Source organism: Molothrus aeneus, chromosome 2, assembly GCF_037042795.1.
Source record: "Molothrus aeneus isolate 106 chromosome 2, BPBGC_Maene_1.0, whole genome shotgun sequence".
Classification (NCBI taxonomy): domain Eukaryota; kingdom Metazoa; phylum Chordata; class Aves; order Passeriformes; family Icteridae; genus Molothrus; species Molothrus aeneus.
Genome location: NC_089647.1, coordinates 8,434,375 through 8,447,840, shown reverse-complemented (window position 1 = coordinate 8,447,840; position 13,466 = coordinate 8,434,375). Strand labels below are relative to the sequence as shown.

General features: G+C 41.0%; 1 protein-coding gene across 1 annotated transcript in view; it reads right to left on the bottom strand.

Moving 5' to 3' along the window:
- ROBO1 (roundabout guidance receptor 1) overlaps window positions 1-10,497 on the bottom strand; it is a 687,040-nt gene extending 676,543 nt beyond the window's left edge. The window contains exon 1 of the mRNA XM_066571924.1: window positions 10,135-10,497. The gene's annotated coding sequence lies outside the window, so the exon portion shown is untranslated. The remainder of the gene's footprint in view (window positions 1-10,134) is intronic.
- Between the last annotated feature and the right edge of the window lie 2,969 nt (window positions 10,498-13,466).

Sequence of the window (13,466 nt, the reverse complement as noted above, 5' to 3'; positions counted from 1 at the left end):
GGATCTGTCATCAGAAAGTGTTGAAAAGGCACAACTGGAATAGCAAGTTTTGTAACAAGAAAAATAAAAGAAAAAGGAAAGAGGAAGAATCTCATTTGATGTACATTTGGATTTCTTGTTTTGTCCCTGTTTATCTTGAAAAGGGGATGTGGTTTTTATCATAAATAATTTCTTTCGTAATAAATATAAGTTTCTAGAACATGCTTTTCTTTGACATAGAGATAAAGCTACCTGGAGCAGAGAAGCAATTTATAGCTTCTCCCCTTTCCTGTAAAGGGCTTCATGTAGATGTTTATTTTCCTGTATTCTGTCACATTGCTTCTTGTTGCTAGGATTTGGTAGCAAGGTATTATCTTCATCTGAAAAGTGGTATATTTAAGAACTTAGAGATTACTCATACCTCTTAAGTATGAAGATATTAATGCCTGTAATTCTGGTGCTTTTTCCCCTGAAATATAGTTGAGATAGAACAGCCCTAGAGATTTCAAAAGTTCCATTTTCTTCCAAACCAAGCTCAAAAAATGCAAAGCCCCCATGTCAGAGCTTCTATCTGTTCACCAGCATACAACAACATGGCAAATCACTGTCATGGAAAGATTAAAGTCACTCACTACAGAAACTATTTTTAGTGGCTTTGGCTGGGACAAGTCCCGTGACTCTTTAGTGCAGCCCAAGGAGACAAAGGAGCAGCTGTATCTTATGCAGACAAGCAAGGCTACAAGGACACATGGCTGTAGTCCAACCTATCCATCCTACCTGCCAGAGAATGGCTGAGCCAGGACAGGAGGACACTCATGGAAGAGATGGAACCTGCCACACATCCCTCTCCTGCTCCTCCCACTCTGAAACAGCGCTCAGAGTGATGCTCAGTTTCTCCTTCAGGGCACTTTGTGATGCCATCCATGCAGAATACACAATACTAAGCAGTTTTATGTCTTTTGGGTGGGTTTGACCAGCAGCTGTCAGGTTTGACTCTCTCACTGATGACTGAGAGACAGTCTTCAAACAAACAACCAACCAAACCCCCTCTGTGTTATGCAATCAATCTAGACATGACTCCAATCTAGAGGAGTGCCGTATTCAGAGGGAGGGGTGCACTTAAATGAGTTCTTAAGTCCCCAGGGAATAGTTTTCATAGTGCTTTAGCACACACCCCTAGAAGATCTTGTGTCTTGCAAAAGTTTCAATGCATTTTACATTCCATCAGGCCAGAAAGAGGCATTATCTACAGAGCTTGAAAACTTCTGTTTATCCTGGACGAAAAACATTAAAATCCCTGGATATTAAGACAGAAGCCTTGAACTTAAGGGGATGCAAAGAGTAGGGTCAACATGCTTCTGGCAGCCCCAGCAGGAAATGTGCTGCATGATTTTATATTGCCTAGTGTTTTCTAAATATTTAGTCTCTCATGCTTCTCATTACTGTAGCTCAGCCAAGAATCAATGAAATCTGAGTAACTGAGGTCAGCTGAAATTTTCCTGCCTTCCCAGAGATGTGTGAGGGTTTGAACCATTCTCCCAAGCAGCATGTTATATTATAGTCAGAATAAAACCAGAAAGAGCTTTAGAATCACCCATGATCATCTCAGCAGAAAAGGGCAGAACTGTCTTGTACTAAACTGCAAGAAATATCTTGTGGTTGTCTTATTATAGGTTACTCCTGACAGCAGGATAAGAAGATGTGTGTCGTCTGAGATTAGAAATGCATTGCAGAGTCATATAGAGGTCAGTGAGGAGAAATTTGCATTATTTTTCTATTCCCAAAGTATATAGATTTCCCTTCTGACTGTCTCGATCTGTGATGATAAGCAGATGAGCAGAAAAGCTGTAGGATTCACACTTGGTTCCTGTTGTCAGACAGAAACATTCTGAATAACATCTTCCTCCAATGGCTGGGCTCTCTCTGGATCAATGCAAGGTTATGGCCACTGCCTCTTTTGATCTCTGCTGATTAGAGCAGAACTTGTGTCTCATTAGTCAGAGCTGGGTGATGCTGGGCACAGAGGGCACTTTAGAAACAGCAGATTATGAACTCTGCAGCCTTACAAAAAGTATCACAGTAAAATGGATGCATTTTGCTTTGCAGTATTCCGCGTGCCTTGGCATAGATCAAGATCAGTTTCACCTGATTTCATCTTTTAAAGTGCTGCCTGTTGCTGGGGGTTGCATAAAGTGGAATTGTTTTATTGGCACCAATCAATGGGAAAAGGTACAAAAGAATTATTGTACTTGCACTTAAAGTTATTTATCAAGTGAAGCAAACACATACCCATTAAGAAATGTCCTAAAATAAGCAAGGAGGGTGACCATCAGCAAAAAAATCAGGAAGCCACTTTGAGCCCATAGGCATTTTTTTTCCTTACATATAAATTAATATCTGTGACCTCAGATAATAAACTAGAGATTTACCCTAATGAGAGTAGAAATTTATTCTAGCAGACTTAGGATAACCTTTCCTGAAAAATAGGCTGCAATATTTAAATAAACGATATTCAGAGTACGTGTTTTTACAGAAATTTAGTTGTGAGCTGCAGTGCCACTGTGAATGGGATATTGCATATTTGCACATTGACTCTATCATACATGACATTAAAGGAATGATATTGAGAGAGGATAATGAAATCATTCAGATCACCTACTTCAAATTCCTCCTAGCAGAGATTTGGAGAGACTTATTTCTTATTTAAAGAAAAAAAGGTCACAGTGAGGAGGGTTGCTCATGTCTATAGTGTGAGAAACAAAAACAAAAGAAGAAAAAGAAATTTGAAATTGCAATTTACATGCCAATAAAAACAACACCACTTAAATTACACAAGCTGGTGATAGAAACACAACACCCTTCTGCAATCGAGTTTCAATATGGCAAGACATGAAAATGCCCATCCTTCTCTCAGCCATTTATGCTTACTACATTTGAATATTTGTTATCAGAACTTTTAAGATGAAAAAACCTCACTATCTCAAAACATGTCCAAGAGCTAACTTTGTATCTTATACATTACATGTGCATTTCAAGATTGAAAGCTTTGCATTTCTCAAGTTGAACTGCTATGAACAGAACTCTGTGCACTTGATTGAAGTATGGTTTTGATCTTTTGCAGCTGAGATAATGCTTCAAGATAGAGAGATACCTCTTATCCTGCACATTGCTGAGAAACTAGAAAATTAAAATTCTGGTTTGGATAATGTGTTGAACACAAATGATGTAAAAATCTTCATTGCACCTTAGCTGTAAAATTACAGAAAATGTACTCTTTTCCTGTTAGAAGAGAAGAAAACTGCTTCTTGGTTTTGTTTGCCATCTAGTAATTTTCATTATTTAGATATATATTATTTATTTGGTGGTACTCTTCTTACTGTGGCTGTTTCCTGATATGAGGTTCACTAATAACACACAGGCTCTGGGTTACTCCAGAATACACTTCAGCAAACAGAGATAAATTTAACTCTCAGTGTCAAATCTCCATGCGAGATGAAGAATATTTGGACCTCGCAATTCCTCCTGCCATACTTTCCATTCTCTCATTCCTCTCGTATTGCACCCAGAGGAAGTGTTCCTATCTTTGCATAACAGAATGGAGATAGTTCAAAAGAGTGCCTTGCTTTCATCCATGGACAGCACACCCAATCTGAAAGTTGTTTGAAACAGTTTCTTCAGCGCTTCATTTTTAAGCCATAGGCAGTTAAACTTGATAACCATACAGTGATATGGGAAACAGTGACACTTTTTGAATTTCCTTAGACCTTATGGGTGCAATGGTCTCAAGAACAGCTTTTTTCTTCTTTTGAAAAACATTCAGAAGGGTTATTAGCCAAAAATACTTAGCTGCATCAGGGGCTTATCTGGGGACTGAAGTTGGCTTTATTACATTCAAATATTTCAGTTAGAATTGTCTGCAGTCCTGTCCGCCTGCAGACAATTTGTTTAATTTTCCTGTTTGATTTTTTAACACAGAAAAGATTTTTTGTTTCAGTTGTCAGCTATAAAAACTCAAGCGTGGGTTCAAAGAGTCAAGACATATCCTTAAATTCATTTATCACTAATAAAATTCTTTACACAGCTAGGGTGGGTTTGAGACATAAACTTGCAGAGTAATTTTTCTAAGTCACAACTACCACTGGCGATAAAAGAGAGTGAAAGAAAAGCATTTGACTTTCACATCTTATGTTGGGTGTGGTAGGAATTGCAGTTAGAAGTTTAGTAAATTGGAGAGTTTTATAAGGAATCAAAATTACTTTACAACTCTTTTGTCCAGCTGTTCTTAGTAAAATCCTAAAGTATTTGCATTTATTTGCATTCTTGGAACAAAAGCAAGTTACAAACACTGTTGCAATTTGTTCAGATTTCCATATTTGCCAAGGGCAGCATCATATGCAGTGAATCTCCTCCAGTAGAGTTAGGTAATTTGTTCTTACACCTATATTGGTTTGGAGAATCACTTTACCTTTCATCTTTAGGGGTGTTTTTGGTGCTTTCTATCACTGGTTTATTTTGAGTGTTGAAGTTAATGAAGACTTAAAAAAGTTCCTTAAGCCTTGGGGTTTTTTTTAGAATGTACTGCAGGACAATAAAAAATGTGATTTAGCAACAACACATTTGCTCACAGGGTCTTACAATGACAAAACTTCTTCCCTTACCTTTATACAGTTACTTTCAGAAAGAAAAGAGCCAGAAGCACAAAAAAAAATTAAATAAAACAAACCAAGTGTTTAATTGACACTTGTGTCTGCGTTCAAACAGACACATAAAATAGCAGAAGCATCAAGGAGTGATATATTAGGTGACATAGTCAGATATGGTTCTTTTTTAATATGGAGTCACAATTATAGCAAACTTAGCGTGAAAAGTCACCATTGTTGGCAAGTGAATCCTGTTTTAACAGATGAGTCTTTCTTATGCCACTTTTAGGAGCAGAACAGACTTAATTGTTATGGGGAATAACAAAGATGCACACTTAAGTTTATTTTTTATGCCTCCCCATTTCTTCTATCACACAGAGGCTCTGAGAGGGAAATCCAGAGTTTATGCAGAATGATTTCCCCTAAACTGACCAGACTGATGTAGAAAAAGCCACATTCTAATTGCTACTTAAGGTGTTTCTTTCCTCAGCCTGGAAATTTCTCCAGAGGGATGGGAATGAGGCAGAACTTTCTCAGATAGGAGCTTGAATCAACCTCACAGCGATACAGAATGAGGATGAAAGGACTTTTGAGCTCAGTGCCATACCTTGGCTGAAGGAAACCCTGTGCTCTGAGCCAGGTGGAGATCCAGGCAGTTTGAACTGCGATACAAACCATGGCAGCTACTTAAAAGACTGAGGAGAAAGAGAGGGAATGACATACTGGGAAAGAATTGCTTTATGTGGAAATAAAAGTCCTCAGTTCCTGCTCTTGCCAGGTCTCGAGACTCTTTTAGGTCTCTGACACTTCCTTATCCCTAACAAACTATTCAGTGTTATGGTTCAGGAAGATGAACAGGGAACATCTTCCATCTCTATTGTCCCAGGCTGCAAGGAGGAAAAGATGACACTGGGGGCCCAAAGAGCACATAAGAAAAGTCTGAGGCTCAAGGACCTGTCTGAAGACAAGACTTTCTGGACTCTGGCTCCTACTCTGCTTAAATTAATTTTAAACATTATAACCACAGAGTATTTGTCTGAAACCAGTTATATTACAAAGTCAGACCAAAACTAGCAGTATTTCCCCTCAGCTGGGGACCACCAGTAGGTCACCAATGCACACTGCTGTTGCCTGCCAACTCATTTTGTCCTGCCACATTCATATGGTTGGTAAAAGGATCAAACCAATTTACTCCTCTTACTGAGGAGCAAGAGATGATCTGGGAATGGAAAGAGGACAAATACAGTCAATGTGTCCACTACAGACAAAAGAAAAAGCTAGAGGAAACAAATTTACTCTACAAGAACATGACTTGGCAGACCTGGAGAACAGATCTGCAAATGGGTAAGAAAAGATGGATGATACAGGATTGGAAGCGAACAAAAATGCCCTTATGGAATTGACACAGAGATGTCCAGGGGAGGAAGGAGGATGGTCCACACTTGGATCTCACTATGGGCAAGGACAGATTAATGAATGGAGGGGTTTGTAGGACAGAGTTAATTGGAGCAAAGGATTGATGTGTTTGGACAGACTATAAACTGGCAATGGTGAGAGAGAACTGATGGGGCTGATGATTAGAAGAAGGATAGGGAATGAAAGATTTATGGACTGAGCAGTTTAGACAGATAGAGTAGTACAGGTGAAACACAGAATATCTATTAAGTCTCTTGTAGATTGGAAGAAACATTTCATTGTATCTCCCTGCAAAGGTGAGGATTACTTGAGTCTTGTGAAATCTAATGTGCTGTTTAACCTACATGCTCAAGTATAGATCCTTGTTTTACAGTTCTTTCAAGGGCTTTATGGTTATTTATTTCCCTTGTCCTTTCTACAGCTTTTTTTTTTAAGTCTATAATGTAATTGCTGGGGAGAACACATGATAATTTTTTGCATTTCTGTTATGTGATGAATCATTTTGCTGAATGTAGAATTCTGAAATTATCTAAATTTTCCTTGAAGATATTCTTTTTCCTATAATACAAACAAATATGTGTGCAAATCCACTCAAATTGCTTTAGTTGTTGTGTTATGAATCATGGAAAGAGGTTTAAGAAACATTAGGCCATATGTTCCTCCTGAACCTAGAACTGAGGCCTGAACTATTTTCACAGGGCTTGATTAATACAACTTAAAATAAACTGTTGACTAAAAATGTTACCCAGAAACTTGACTAGTGATATGCAATTATTCCATTATTTTCCTCAACAGAAGAAATTAAAATATGCCAAGTTCCTGATCTTGTGTATTAACAAAGTCAAAGTTAAGGAAGTAACAAGTCTGTACAGAAATACATTAGTACAAGGGCATGCACTATATATGTTAAAAAAAACATAATTTGCATATTAAGACACAGAAAAGGGCATCTGGAAAAGACATACAGTTTGAAAAAGTAAAGTTTAAGCCCACTATCTAAATTTCCATCTCTTTCTTCCACAAGCACAGGTTTGCAGCCTCAGATGGATTCACATGTTACACACAAAACTTCTGTCACCTGCTACCTGACAGTTCAGATCTGGCTCTAAAGCAAAGCAACATGATATTGCTACATAGTTCTGAGGACACAGAACACACTTAAAAGGGCAGGTGCAAAATTTGGGCAAACAAAAATCACAATAATTGTCATGTTTTTTTCCTAAAGACTCATTGGCTTGACAGCTTATTCTGCCACAGAAGCATCACAGGCCATGGAATTGCTCTCAAATTAAAGATCTAGAAAATACTTTCTTTCACTTTCTTTCTCACATCATTCTTTTTTATTTCTTCCTCCTTGGTTTACACACTTACCTGTTGACTCATACAAGTTTGCTAAATCATGCCACAGCAAACATGTCAGGGAATCCCAGAGAGAAGACAGACTTGTCAAGTCTCAGTCCTGCTTAATACTTTACACATGGGTAAAGCATATTGCATCTGCTTATCTGTATACATTGAAATTTCCTATGGTTTCCTAGAAAAACAATAAAAATCTGAGCCTCCTATGAGTAACATATTTGCCTCTATTGCTTAGATTGAGGTTTGGTTGTGCATATATGCCTTGAAAAGTTACTTGAAGGCAATACTTTTTATGTATAAGGTCCATGTGGATTATGTTGCTTATTGTGGTCCAAACCACAGACAATATAAAAAGTCCACAAAGTGGGGGAAAAGAAAAAAAGCCCCAAACAAAAGAAATAAAGAAAAGCATCAGGACTCAAATAACCTTCCCTGTTTTTAAAAGCCTGTTGGGATGTCTTTGTCATCTTGCAGAAGCCTCATTGTAAAACTGGTTGAGTCCTCCTCATTTCTCCAATATTCAACTAGTCAATACTCAATACTGAGGATTCAATATTACCAAGGAAAGCAAGGGGAAAAGACTGAAATTTTGTTTCACTGACTAAAAAGTCAATCAACAATCACCAAGCTAAGCTGTTTCAAGTTTCCACAATGGCATCCTTTGTTTTTATGAGGATTCTTATGGAAATCAGTGCAGCTTCTACACAAGCATCAGCCATGGCACCAAAGATGCTTGCAGAAACCTGTTACTGTAGAGGGTTGGGACAAAATTGCTATACAATTTGTAGAAGTTTGGCTGGTTTTGCTGCAAGACTGAAAAGCAATAAATTACTCTGAGAAGCATTAGAATAATTTTACTAGCTTTCTGCCTCCTTTCCTTGCCCCTAATCACCAAAAGCTGTCTCTCTTTCCACACTCCTATAGCCTCTTCATGGCAGTGGAATGAACAGCAGTGCAAGATGTAAGTAGAAGACACACATAGAGACAAATACAAAATGAATTAAGAAAATCAGCCCGTAGTAAAAGTCAGATGTGATGTTTGGAGATTAGCCTTACTACTCCATAATACAACAGGACATTCTTTACCTGTTTTGTGTACAAACTGCATACAACAAAGGCTGTTTTTTCCTTAAGTGAAGAGGATGAACTTCAGCTTAATAAGAAACCTTCCCAAATGCCACTTCTTGCCCATCAGTTGAACCTTAAAATGTATTTACACATAATGCTCTACTATTAGAGAGCTGTCCCTTCTACTCACAGATCTGTGAAACACAGGCATGACACAAAATGTTTTTTCCTCAAAAGCAAAAAAAAGCCTCTAAAGATCTTCAATGCACTCAGCACAACCAGCAACTTAAAAATAATTATTTTTTATAACTAAAATGTGGAATTGAAATGAAAAACATCTTCATTCCATTTAAATTAATTTTTGAGTCATCACTCATTAATTAACATACATCACAATGAACATGAAGGAAACAAACAACAACCAAAAAAAAAATTGATTCTGATCTTGTTATAAGTAAAGTTAATTGCATCCTGAATTTGGCGTGTGTGTTTTGCACTTCTCTCTCCTTATATGTTTTTTTTTTTGCTTAATACTTTCACACTCAGGTGCGGCAACACTCCTGCTGCCAACCCTCTACCGAAGGAGCAGCTCTTGCTCCATGCCCCCCGTGGCAGAACCGCGCAGGGACCGAGAGGAGCCGGCCGAGAGCCTCCCCCCGCGCCGGGCCGGGGCTCGGTTCCCTGCGGCAGCGGCGGCGAGGGCGCGGTACCCTGCGCTGGCCGGGCGGGCACCGCGCCGAGCATCCTCCGCCAGGGCGGGGGCGACGCGGGTCTGCGGCACTGCAGCAGCAGGAGCAGCTGCTGCAGCGGAGCCGGAGACGACCTCCCTCCTTCTTCTCCTCCTCCTCCTCCTCCTTCTCGTCCTTCTCCGCCTCCCGCCGCCCCGCCGCGCCGCTCCATTGTGCGGGGAGGCGGCCGCACAGCCGCGGGATGCGCATCCCCTCCGCCCCTGCGCAGGGAGAGAGGCGCTCCCCCCGCCCACGGCTGGCGGGCACGCTGTCACATCCCCCTCCGGGGCTGCGCTTTCCGTGTCTAAAAACGCTTGTGCACCTACATCTGTGTATATACGCACGAACAAATATAGATGCACATTCCCCCGCTCCCGCGCAATTTCGCTCCCCGTCGCGGGTAGAGGAGGGCGCTTCCCCCGCAGCGCTGCTCCTCGGCGGCGGCATCCCCACCAGAAGGGAAAAGGTCACCGCAAGCGCGGCGAAAACAAAGCCGGCGCTCCTCGCCCCGGCTGCGAGGAGCGCCCCGCCAGAAGTTGCGGCGCGGATCCCCCGCTCCGCTCCGCGGCGGGACCGCCGGAGAGGCGCCCCGAGATCTCCCGGCGAGGGATGCCGGCTGCGCAGCGGCCAAACTTCTTTGTTAATCACACCCGAGCCCGCGGGCGGCGAGAGGAGCGGGGGATGCAATCCGCAGAGCCCCCGGCAACTTTTTCCCGACCAGGCGCACGCCGGCGGTACCCGCGCAGAAACTTGTTGGACCGCTCGCCCTGCGCACTCGCGACTCTGGCATCCCCTCTCCCGCGGTGACCTCTCCCGGCGCCTCCGGGAAAGTGTTGCCTCCCTCGCTCGGTGCCGGTGCCCGGCAGCGGGAGCGGCCATCCCGTCCCTGCGGCTGCCGGCCGGAGCCCGGCACCGGCCTCTCCTTCGGGAGTTGGGGCACTCACCCTGCGGGATCAGGCGGCTCTCAGAAAACTAGCGGTTCCATCATCCAGGCAGTCCTTCCCAACTTTCCTTGCATAGGGCGAGGACAGAGCTCCGTGTATTTATATGGAGCGGGAGAGCGAGGGTGAGAGAGAGAGAGAGAGAGAGGGAGAGAGAGAGAGAGGGGAAGCGCGCTGAAGTCGACAAGCTGTTCAGCAGACTTTTGAATAAAAGGGGGATGAAACCGGATTCTTCCCAGTATCAGGACCCTTGGAAAAAAAAAAATAAAAAAATCAAATCCTTCTCCGGAAAGGGATTCTTTCGGCCCCGTTCCCCGCGTTACTCTCAGGGCTGGGAGCGGGAGGCATCGCATACAAATAGAGCCCGGCAGCGGCGGCGATTGGCGGCGGCGGCGCCCCCCGGGTCCTACAGCCACAAAGCCGAGGAGCGGCGGCGGCGGCTCCGGGGCGGGCACGGGCTGGGGGACGGCGGCGGGGGCGAGTCCCGCTCAATTGATTCGTTACCTCGCCCATTGTGATGCGCGCCGCAATGTTCGAGCGGGAGAAAGGCACGTTCCGAAAGGATGTCATGCCATCTCGCCTTGCCTAGCTGCTCCTGCAGGGTTATTGTGCGGTGTGGTATGAGAAATGTGTCTGATTTTAAAAAACAGGAGTTTATTTGTCTTCAGCTTTTTTTTTTCCCCCCCTTCTTCTGCGCTGTCACAATTCTCTGTCACGTTCCCTAATAATTATGTAGTTACTTCAGTAATCAATTATTCATTGAATTCCACTTACCTATGCTTTTTCTTTCTCAAGTTATGGCTTTTCAGGGGCACACCGGCTCCTCAGTGAAAAAAAGAGTAAACAAACATTCTTTAAAATTAAGCAACTTATTCCCAATTAAAAGAGAATAAAAATAAAAAAAACAGTTACCAACATAAGTTTTCTCCATGACAGACTACAGAGACAGACACAATTAATGATATTTTATAATGATATTATTAATGATATTTAAATTGTGGTCAATTTTTGGATGCAAGGAATCGTTGGACAAAGGAAAATACCCCATTTGAAAATCCAGGAAGTGAAAGGACCGAAAAACAGATGCAGCATTTATGTATCAACTGCTGCATGGAGGGCAAATGTGAGATAATGACAACATAGGTCAACATAATGAGAAATGAAAGCAATGTAAGCACTTTTATATATGAAAGAGTATCACACGTAGCTAAACTTCTGTTACTGCCTGTAGATAGTATACTTTATATAATAAACATACATTTAGATAATAACCATTAATAGGCTTAAAACTACGTATGCAATGAAGTCTTTTAAATAGTGTATGAAGATTATCTGGGAATAAAGCCTGTAATGTATTGCAAAGCATGATGCTGTTGAAAGCCTAAACATCCCACTTGTCCTACACAGAAGAATGGAAATCAGAGACAAGCGGACAAAAGGTCCAGTGTGTAAGATGTTGTTTACATGGCAAGGTCCTTACAGTCTAGTTACTGTAGATATTACAAATATTATTGAAAAGTCATACATAGAGCAAAAGGTTATTTGCCACTACCCCATTATTTGACCAGGTATACACATAAAAGAGACAAGATAAAACATGGAGGAAAATCAAGGGTTTAAACTGACTCTCAGGATCAGTCTTTGAAAGAAGTACACTGTAGACCTTGGAGCAACAGAGACCACAAGAGGAAATCAGCATTTTGTGCATCAGTAGGCTCTGATGAGAAAAATGCTGATGAGTATGGGATCAAAATCAGCTCTTCAGTTCAGATCTACCTCACACCTTGCATCTTTAGGTATGTGCATCTTGTTGCAAGAAGCCTCTAACTCTCTGTTCTTTGAATTCTGTTGCTGCTTTGTTTTGGATGTTTCATCTTTTAGATAAATGTTACAAACAAGTAGCATTTCTGTTGTCAGAGGAGGTTTACTAGAACAATTAATAAACAAGCTATCTATGAATATCTAAACAATCTTCTATGAATACGCATCTTCCATTATCACTGTAGGTACACATACATATTTTTTCCTTGTTAAATAGAAGAAATTTAAGCTTCAGTTAGGTTACTTTGAGAACAGCTGCCTATTGCACTAGTAAATAGGAGTTGTAAAGGAAGATGTTGTAGTAGTTTGCAGTTTTGGCCAAATACTGTTTCACTGTTTTGCTTTTCTTTCTCTTTAGCTCTACTCGGAACAAATTTTGTTTACCTGAGAGTTCCAGATATGTCTCTCATAGTTTATTACTTCTGTTAACACTTGCCATCATCATCTTAAGGAGATTTCTGATTAACATCAGTTTAAAAGATAACAGGCTCTGGGCTACTGTATTTAACAAAGTAATGTGAAGTCATTGGCAAATTTGAAAAAAAGGGTGGATTAGTATAAGTGCAGATGAAGGAGGCAATAACCAACGCTATCACAATTAAGAAATTGCCCTGTGAAGGAGAGAAATTACTATGGCCATTGTAGAGTCTACAGAGATTAATGGAATATGGCTGTGAAACTGTTTCAATAGATAAATTGGGTGGGTGGTTAAACATCTGAGCAAAGATGATTACTTTGTAGTGAAACAAAACAAAGAGGAATAAATCACAAAGCTGCTCTATTACCACAATTAAAATGCAATTGCTTGATCAATTATTACTCCAGCTAATAGCTTGATGGAAGACAAGCAAATAAATAAAACATTATGCTAACCAAAGATCTTTGAAACATATTAATAATACTTGTGTGCTTATATGTTTCCTTGTTTGCATTAATTTATGCCTAATACACGTATAGTGCATTACATGACACAAGCAAGGCTGTACATAATGTGTTTAGTTATTCCTTTGTAGTTTAAGAGTAAACATCAATGATACATAATCATTATAATGCACACAGTGGGTAAAAATCCAACACACATTTAGACAACCGCTACCTTTCAGTATTTCCTAGATCTCTAAAAATCTTCTTGTTTTACATATGTACCAGCCAAAGGTGATTTGGGAGAGTTTTGCTCTGGAACAGTTTCCAAGGTCAGCATATGTGATGACACATGTTGGTTCCCAGCTTGCCCTTGGAAAATGACTGGAGTTTATGTGGACATGGGGAGGCAGTAAAGCAAAGGGTGCCTGTCATATATCAGCATTACATTTTTATATCTGGTAATCAGCAAAGCATGCATCCCTGTACAGGAAGGTAAGCGGTAACACCTATGTGTGTATGAAATAAAAGCCAGGGTATAAAGGTAAATAGCTTGTACAGAATGAGCATGCTGTGATAACCTCATCCAAAGTCAGTGGCAGTGACCAGATTTGTCCCCTTGACCCAAAGTCCTGCTCAAATATAATACTTGT